Genomic DNA, 10423 nt, shown 5'->3' with positions numbered 1-10423 from the left:
ATCTCAGAAGCAGGATTCACCATCAAGACTGAATATCTCCCCTAAATTTCCCTCCAGGAGTTTTGGGTTTTCTTTATGTTTTGTATTCATTATTCTTTTTAGTTGTTTTCCTTTTTAGTTATGAACTAAATCCCCTAAACACCTAAGGGGAATGAAACCTAAGAAGAATATTGTTATTATTTTCTGAGTTGTATGATAAATATTTAACTTGTTCTTAATTATGTGTTCTTAATTCTTGTTTTGATATTGCAGGATACTGATTCAAGATAAGCTCTTATTCAGAGGAGGAATAGACTCTGCCTAAGAATACATTGGTCATAATTAAGCGGAGTTGATTGCGCGCCTAGAGATAGGGTGACAAGATTTTATTGGATTAGGGTGAAACCTAGTAAGGGGATCCATAGAGCGAGTTAATGTAACCCTAGGGTGTTAATTAGAGAAAAGTCTCAATTATTCAATCTAGGGATTAGACGTTATTAGTCTTGAATAGGGATAATAACATAACTTAGGTATCTCTACGGAACAACTTAAATGAATAAATCGTCCGATTCGAAGTCAGAATAACAAGTGAAGTCTAGGTGGATTCTTCCTTAGGTATTGTCTTAATTCAATCGTTTTTCCAAAAGTAATTCCCCAATTCTATTTTCTGTGAATTCTTAGTTTAGATAATTAGTTAGTTAAAACAAAACCCCCTTATTCTTAGGCTAGATAATAAAAAGACAGTCATTACTAGTACTTTTAGTTCTTTCGGGTTCGACAATCTGGTCTTGCCAAAACTATACTACTATTCGATATGTACACTTGCCTACATTGTGATAATAGTTAGTTTCAAGAACGATTCTTTATAAATATTTAAAACCTGTCACACAATAATCGCGATCAGCTGTCGAGTATCCACAACATATGCTAGACTACCTAGCCACAGGTAGAATATACGAGATCAGTACCCGAAATCCCAAAACATGTGTCACATACATCATGAACTCAAACCATAACTCAATGAGCTCAGATGTCACATATATCATGAACTCAGACCACAACTTGATGAGTTTAGATCACATAATTCCTAGTGACATGTCACTTGTATCTTAAACTATTTCTAAGGCTCAAACAGGATTCTTCGATACCACATTTTTGTCGAACTTGCTCGTAACTTTGATTTCAATACTCGTAGCACCAATCACATATTAAGGGAGTAATCAATGCATAATTCATGATAAAATTTAGGCAATAAACATATAATACAGCATCATATTAAATATGTAAGTACTTATCATTCATGCAATATTAAAGCATTTAAAGTATGATACATGTTGTATTATTTGCCATTGAACTTACCTCGGTACAAAACGATAGAAACGGGCCGAATCCTCGTAAACTTTGTTTTTCCCCCGATCAAGACCCAAATCTCATTTTTCTTGATCTATAATGCAAAATTTAACATGTTCAGTACACACATTGCTCATATTGACCCATAAAACATACTTTGGTAAAATTACCTTTTTACTCTTAACTTTTATATATTTACACATTAGTCCTTAGGTTCGTAAAAATGAAATACATGCATTTTCTTTGCTACCCAAGCCTATCCAATTCATAGTCTAACTCATATCTGCCCATATTTGACATTAAACTACATTTCTACTACCGATTTCTTCATATCTTTTACAAATAAGTCCTTTTAGTTGTTTTCACTAAAAATCACTTAGTAAAAGATGTTTACCATACATCTTTCATATTCCTCCATTAAACTTCAAAATACAACCATGTCACACATGGGTCAAATTTCATACATGAACCCTACTTCAAAATATGGCTAGAAATGGCTAGATCATGCTTCAAGGATATAAAAAATGTAAAAAACATTAAAAACGGGGCTTAAGAGCACTTACAATCAAGCTTAAAAAGATGAACAAAACCGTAGCTATGACTCTTGGAAATTTCAGCTAGCACTTGGAGAAGATGAGAAAATTTTTTACTTATTTTCCCTTTTAATTCTTTTATTTATCAAATGACCAAAATGGCCTTAAGGCCTTTCTTTCAAAATTTTCCTATTCATGCCCATTTTTGTCCAAAATTTTAGAAATTGGTCAAATTTCTATTTAAGGACCTCTAATTAATAATCTAATGCAATTTCATGCTTGAAGCTCCTAGAACACAAGTTTTAAAACTTATTCAATTTAGTCCTAAAGTCAAATTGGACATCTTAGGCATATAATTTCTTCATGAAAATTTCGCAAATACATGCAATCATATCATGGATCATCAAATAATCATAAAATAATTATTTCTATTTCAAACTTGTGGTCTCAAAACCACTATTCCAACTAGACCCTAATTCGGAATGTTACATTTAATTTAAAAATGTTTGCTATATGTTATTTGTTCTTGTTTACAACAATGTTAGCTTAACTTTATTTAAGCTAGGATGATTTCTTTGATTAAATAATATTTATTTGATTCATGCTTATAATTTTTGTGCCTCAATCGATCATGTTTACAATTAAAATCAAGCCTGTATTTCATTCATACGTGACTGAAATGCAATTGAATTAGCCGAGCGATCCTAACTAGATGACGACTAGTGAACACATAATTGAAATGTGCATACTCAATTTAGATCCTAACCCGATTAAATTTCAGGTTGTATAACAACTCTAACCAAGCTCTATTATCTGCATAGTTTTTAGATTTGTGTGATTAAACTATTTCAAACCTAACACATCCCTATTACCTCACACAAATGTTAAGAAACCCTTAGTAAGTAAGGATCAGTAAAGTGCGTATTTAGTAAGTAAAGGATTCCGAAAGGACTTAAAGTGGTTTCCAAACTCATGAAAGATCGAGTTGCCATGGAATAATTTTCGAATGTTATTAAGCATGTTGATAATAAATTGAGTTTAATTAAAGTAATTGTCCAAGTTTATTTATGTTATAATTGTTACAAATTGTGTTTAATTTTTCTAAAATCTATTCCATTCATATAGTTTGCATACTTAGGGTAATTTACATTAGGGATCATTGCATTTAACTTAATATATTTAATTTTAATCATCACTTCTTAACCATATTGTGTTTTTATTTACCAAATTGTTAAGGGTAATTTTACAATCAAGTGATTTAACACAAATACAATCCCTGTGGAGACGATAACTCCATACTTATTTATGACTTGATAACGACTGTGTACACTTACACAATCCTACGCGTTACAAGTCTTTGGTACCGTTTCCAAGGATTGTTAACTGTTGCCAAAGTCATTCTTTTTGTGAAATTATTTACTTCCAAGTTGGTTTATTTCTAACATTACTAACTTATTCTTTTTAATTTTGTGATTTTCTTTTCAGGTGTTTATGAGCATAGATCGGATTATCAATTTACTCCCTGTAGACCCTAAAATTGAGGGAACTTTTAGAAAAAAAGACGTGAACGAATAGCTCAAAGACAAGTCAAGATGGACCTTGGAAATCAGAATTAAGACCAATGTAATGAAGCTAGTCGTGTACAAAATTCCATCCTCATTGCCGATGATAGGGATCGATGCATCAGATAATATGCTGTGCTACTTTTCAATGAGTTAAATCCAGGAATTAGAAGGCCAGATATTGAGGCAACCCAATTTGAATTGAAACCAGTGATGTTTCAAATGCTTCAAATGGTGGGCCAATTTAGTGGTATGCCCATGGAAGATCCACATCTCCACCTTTGATTATTTATGGAGGTGAGTGATTCATTCACGATAGCCGGTGTGACTGAAGACGCACTGAGGGTGAAGTTGTTTTCATACTCGTTGCAAGATTGAGCACGAGCATGGCTTAATTTATTGCCACCGAGTTCCATAACTACATGGCAAGAATTAGTAGAGAGATTTTCGGTTAAGTATTTCCCGCCTAGCAAAAACACTTAGTTGAGGAATGAGATCACAACTTTCCAACAATTGGATGACGAGTCTTTGTATGAGGCTTGGGAGCGATTCAAGGAGTTACTTCGTAAGTGTCCTCATCATTAGATTCCTCATTGTATCCAGTTGGAGACATTCTATAATGGTTTCAATACACATAGAAGATTGATGGTAGATGCTTCTGCGAATGTAGCAATTTTGTCTAAGTCTTATAATGAGGCTTATGAGATGATTGAGAGGATCGCGATTAATGAAGCTTTACTATACCCTGTAACATTGGTGAACCTTACTGTGGTAAAGCTTTGTGTGATTTAGGAGCGAGTATCAACTTGATGCTTATGTTTATTTTCAAGATGCTAGGGATAGGTGAAGTAAGACCTACAACTATGACACTTCAGCAAGCGGATCGATCTTTAGCATATCCCTAGGGAAAGATCGAGGATGTTTTGGTAAGAGTCGATAAATTTATTTTTCCTGCTGATTTCATTGTCTTAGATTTTGAAGCAGATAAGGAAGTGTTGATCATCCTTGGGAGACCTTTGTTAGCCACGGGAATAACGTTAATTGATGTGCAGAAAGGTGAACTCACCATGCAAGTTTAAGACGATTAGGTAACCTTTTAACATTCTCAAAGCTATGAAATTCCCCAATCCAGCAGAATATTTTTCAGTTATAAAAGAGATAGAAACCTTGGTTTCTATGGGAAACAATTTTGAAGAAGATCTATTGGAGAAAACCTTAGATCTTGACCCTTTGGAGGATGAAGAAGGTGAAGAAAACATGGGTTTGATGGAAGCCAATTCGAGAAATTTTATTCAATCCACACAGTTTGAATAATTGGACTTATAAGTCAGAGAATTTGTCAAACACAAGTTGTCAATTAAAGAACCACCTAAACTCGAACTAAAGGTACTTCCTTCCCATTTGAAATACCTGTATCTAAGTGATTGTTCCACTTTGCCTGTGATTATTTCAGCAGAACTAACGAAAGATCAATAGGAGAAACTAATTGTTGTTCTAAAGAAATTTAAGAAAGCAATTGGTTAGACCATAGCTGATATTCGAGGTATAAGTCCTTCTTTTTGCATGCATAAAATTATTTTAGAAGAAGGTGAAAGAACTCGAATTGATGAGAAAAGGAGGCTCAATCCTATTATGAAAGATGTTGTGAGAAAGGAAGTAATCAAATGGTTAGATGCAGGAATCATCTATCTTATTTCAGATAGTTCGTGGGTAAGTCCGGTGCAGTGTGTGCCAAAGAAAAGTGGAATCACGATTGTTGAAAATGAGCACAATGAGTTGATTCCAATGAGAACTGTTATTGGTTGGAGAATTTGTATTGATTACAGAAAATTGAATAATGCCACTCGGAAGGACCATTTTTTGTTGCCTTTTATGGATTAGATGTTAGATCGACTGGCAGGTAATGAATTCTATTATTTTTTAGATGGCTATTTTGGATATAACCAAATAGTTGTAGCTTCGAAGGACCAACATAAAATAACCTTTACTTGTCCATACAATACGTTTGCTTTTAGGTGAATACCTTTTGGTTTATGCAATGCACCTACAACATTTCAACGATGCATGATAGCAATATTCATTGATATGGTTGAATTTTTTTTTTGAGGTTTTCATGGATGATTTTTCTATTTTTGGTAACACTTATAATATTTGAGTTATTTGGCTGAGGTACTGAAGAGATGCGAAGACACGAATCTTGTCCTTAACTAGGAAAAATGCCATTTTATGGTTAATGAAGGGATTGTCTTAGGGCATAAAATCTCAAAGAGAGGAATTGAAGTCGATAAAGCAAAGGTGGGCATACTTAAAAGATTACCAGCCCTAATTAATGTGAAAGGAGTCAAAAGTTTCTTAGGCCATGCCGATTTTTTTCGAAGGTTTATCAAAGATTTCTCGAAAATTTCTAAACCGTTGTGTCTGTTGTTAGAGAAAGATACAGTGTTTGATTTCAACAAAGCATGTTTGGAAGCTTTTGAAGATCTAAAAAAAGGGTTAATCTCAGCCCCAATAATCGTTACACTTAATTGGAGCTCACCTTTTAAGTTGATGTACGATGCAAGTGATTATGCTGTTGGAGCTTTGATGGGTCAAAGAAGAAACAAAGTGTTTCACCCTATTTACTATGCAAGTAGGACTTTGATGGGAGCCCAACTTAATTATACAGTAACTGAAAAGAAACTCTTTGCTATAGATTTTGCTTTTGACAAATTTCGTTCATATCTTATAGGTACCAAAGTTACAGTATTTACTGACCATTGGGCCATTAAATTGTGACAGCCCTAATGTGACCCTAGTCGGGAAGTGGTTCCGAGGCCACAAAACCGAGTCATAAAAATAATTAGCTGTCATATTTGACGCTTACTATATGTATATATGCATGTGTGAAAATTCCATATTTGAATTTTGTTTAGTTGTAGGTGAATTTTAGTAAATAGGACTTATGTGAGAAAATTTTGAAATGTGATAGGTCAAAACATAAGGATCTATTAGTGCATGAAATAAAAAGGGGGGGACTTGCATGCCAATTTCACCTCCTAATTAGTAGTGGCTGGCCATGACAAGTATGGTGGACCAAGTGTGATGGCCAAAAACATGTCATAAACATGTTAAGTTAGTGTTTCATGGGAGGTACGATAAAATAAGGAGCATGGGAATAAAATAATGAAAGGGAATAGGATGAAAAAAAAGTGTGTGGTTGTTCACCCATTTTGCCGAAACTAGAAAAAAAAAAAGAAAGGCTTCATCCTTTGGTTCTTCTTGGCCAGTTTGAAAGGAGGAAGAAGAGAGGTTTCGGTCACCTTGAGCTTAAGGGGAGGTTAGTATATTGTGTTAAATTCTTAAGTTTTAAACTTGTTTCTAGTTAATTAGCTAATTTCTTACACAAACCATGGCAAAATTTCGAAATCTCGGTGATGGCTTGAGCATTCGGTTTTGGTTGTTGAAAGGAATGAGTTGGAGGTTGGATCATGTTAAGATTCGGCCTTGTACATAAACATTAAGAGTTTGATGTTTTGTGATTTTTGGAAGGTAAATAAGGTTATACACAAGATAAATACTAAGATTTTGGTTGACTTGTTTTAGTGAGGTTTGGCCAAGGACCTTATGTGCATGTTTATTCGGTTCAAGTAGAGAAAACGTGACGGGTAGATATGAAGTAATGTGTATATTGGTTCGGCTGCTAAGCAAGGAAATAATTGTTAGTAACATAGTATCTATGCACTTATGTATATATATGTATGTACAAATAACCTATTTAGCTATGGATATCTAAGGTGTTAACTAATGAAATTCTTGAGGACTTGGGTTAAATAGCATTCGGCCAAGGACTATATGGGCTTGTTAATTCGGTTTAAGTGAAGAAACTATGATAGAGAAATATGACTAAATTGTGGACTTTGACAATTTAAATGATGCATTTGACTTGTGTACCGACCTAGGACGATATGTGTTTCTATATGAAGTTAGATGGTGTTGATGAAGTTCGGTAATGCATGATGTTTAAATAGTATTGAGCAAGGTCATTGTACTTAAATTGTATGACATACATGTATTGAATGGAATTGCCCAAGTGAAAATATTAAATGAATTTATTTGTTTAAATTAAGCTCAAGAGCAAAGGGGATCTAAATCCGATAAAGGGAAGGAAAAAGTGGTCGAATAGCCATTGAAACCGTTCGACAACACCCGAGGTAAGTTTTCGAGTAACGAGACTTAGTTTACGATTTGATTAAGTCATGACGTATGAGCGTAACAAATATACGGTGATATGATGATTCTACTTGAATTTTATGTTAGTTAATTTGTCGATACGTGTGACGAGTAGCCGTATGTGCATAGAGATCGTGTCATAAAGCAAACTAAACCATGCTGTTTGTATGTGGCTAGTGAGCCGAAAATGGGATTGCTTAATACGTGACTTGTGTTTGAACTCTGATTATGAAAATGGAATATAAATGTGTCATGATTTGTTGATATGTGCATGAATGTTTGGATGATAACCGGGCTAAGTCCCGAAGGCATTTACGCTAGTAACTAGTTCCGGGCTAAGTCCCGAAGGCATTTGTGCGAGTTACTATATCCGGGCTAAGTCCCGAAGGCATTTGTGCGAGTTACTATATCCGGGCTAAGTCCCGAAGGCATTTGAGCGAGTAGCTATATCCGGTTAAATCTCGAAGGTACTTGGCTTGGGAATGAGCGACCTTGCTGTAATAGTTTCAATTAATACGCTCGTAAAATCGCAGCGATGAGGTATGTTTCGTATGTGCCTTGAATTAGTTGATCCCTTACAAATAAGTATTCGCTCAATCGATAAATGAGCTACCGGCCTTTGGCTATGTTGATCTTTTGTGTATGAATATAAGGGTTGGTAATGTGAAGTAAGTATGATATTGAGAATTTGTGCATGTCAAATTATCCATTTAGCTATATTAATGCTACATTTTAGTTGTGGCAAATTTTATGGCTCAAAACTTACTAAGCATTAAATGCTTACTCCGCTTCTGTGAATCTCTATTTTATAGATTTTGGTTCTTCAGCTATCGGACTCGAGATTTTTGAAGTCGAAGTCGACCACACTATCAAAGCTCCTTTTGGTACACTTTTGGTTGAACTTTGAAATGGCATGTATAGGACACCCCTTTTTTTGTTATTAGTCAAGTACTTTGGTGTTGTATATATTTGGATAGCCATGCGAAAATGGCTTATATATATATTTTGAGCATAATGTTATAATCATCTTGAATGTATATGTTCATTAGGAGGCATGGAAATGTTTGGCAACGATTAGCCATTAGAATGGTTCATCATGATTATATTTTGGGCTATATATGCTAAAGGGCTAGTTGAATCATGGAAACTATGAAATAGGTAAAGTCTACCTTAAAGGCAGATGCTGACAGCAGCAGTGATGTTGATTTGAAAACTCACTAAAAATAGTAGGAATGGAATTAAATGGTGAATAAATTATGTAATCCAACCTTGATGAATATACTTTCACATGGAAGAAACGAAATGACCATATGAGTTGTATGTTAAGAGATATATAGGTTTTCGCGAAATAGGGCCAGAACGGTTTCTGGAATCCCTGTTCCGACTTTGGAAACTCATTATAAATTAACCAGAGACATTTAGAAGTCATGCCATATATGTATAGATTCCTTTTTGAGTATAGTTTCTATAGAAACAAACGGCATCAGTATAGACGCCCTGTACAGGGAAATATCCAAGTCGTAATGCATGAAGGTCAGTGTAGTCGAACCCTGAAATAGGGGAGACTTTAACTTTTAAACTGTACTAATTGGCTTGACCAAAAATTCTAGAAAAACAAATTTAGATGGATATATGAGTATAGTTTCAGGAAAAATTTACGGAAGTGGTTTTCAAGTTTTGGAACTCGAGATATGATTTTTAAGGTGACAGTGATGCAGTTAGCCAGCTCGTCTGGAAATTTAAAATGGACTGTGCAAATAAGTGAATTTAGTCCATTCACACCTCTTGTCCGACTCCGGCAACAGCTTCGAGTACGGGGTGTTACAATTTTATTGGTATCAGAGCTACGGTTTAGTCGATTCTAGGACTACCGTAATGCGTTTGGGTCTAGCTATCATGCCATTTTATGTGATTATTTTATAGTGTGGTGATTTCTGACATTTGCAAATGTGTTTATTTATAGTAATGGATCCCGATTCCGACCGAGCGGTAGCTGATGATCTTGAGAGTGTAGCGCCTGCTCCCGCACAAGGGACAGCGCCGGCGGACTCTCAACCTAATGCTAGTAATCCGAATGATGAAGCTAGACAAACTTTTTATAGCGTGATGAATGATTGGTTCAACCAATACATTCGAACTAATACGGCTGTTCCACAACCTCCATTCCTGACAAATACCACCCCCGCACCTACAATACCTCCGGTAATTGGCCAAATAAGGTCAAATAAGCCCCCAGTTGACAGAATCCGAAAACACGGGGCTACTGAATTTAAAGCTACGGACAGCGATGATGCCGAGCAAGATGAATTTTGGTTGGACAACACTATCCGGGTACTCGATGAGCTATCTTGCACACCCGATGAGTGCCTAAAGTGTACTATCTCCTTGCTACGTGATTCTGCCTACTATTGGTAGAATACGTTGACTTCTGTTGTGCCCAGAGAGCAAGTGACTTGGGAGTTCTTCCAAACCGAGTTTCGAAAGAAGTATATCAGTTAGAGATTCATTGACCAAAAACAGAAGGAATTTCTTGAACTCAAACAAGGTTCCATGTCGGTTACCGACTATGAACGAAAATTTGTAAGGCTTAGCCGGTACGCGCGAGAATGCATTTCTTCAGAAGCCGTGATGTGTAAACGTTTCGAGGATGGGCTGAATGATGATATAAAGCTGTATGTTGGCATTTTAGAAATCCGAGAATTTGTGGTACTTGTCGAGCGAGCTTGCAAAGCCGAGGAGCTCAGTAAGGAGAAAAGGAAAGCTGATGTGGGAGCAAAGGAGTTTCGTAAG

The 10423-nt window shown here is 35.4% G+C and overlaps 1 non-coding gene across 1 annotated transcript; it reads right to left on the bottom strand.

Annotated features, from left to right (window-relative positions):
• Positions 1-3905: 3905 nt before the first annotated feature.
• On the bottom strand, positions 3906-4011 carry LOC121213025 (small nucleolar RNA R71). The gene has a single exon (XR_005908394.1). It is a non-coding gene; the product is annotated as a small nucleolar RNA R71 (small nucleolar RNA).
• Positions 4012-10423: the final 6412 nt, after the last annotated feature.

Source organism: Gossypium hirsutum, chromosome A13, assembly GCF_007990345.1.
Source record: "Gossypium hirsutum isolate 1008001.06 chromosome A13, Gossypium_hirsutum_v2.1, whole genome shotgun sequence".
NCBI classification, from domain to species: Eukaryota; Viridiplantae; Streptophyta; class Magnoliopsida; order Malvales; family Malvaceae; genus Gossypium; species Gossypium hirsutum.
The sequence above is the reverse complement of the archived record's forward strand: the minus strand, read 5'-3'. Positions and strand labels throughout refer to the sequence as shown.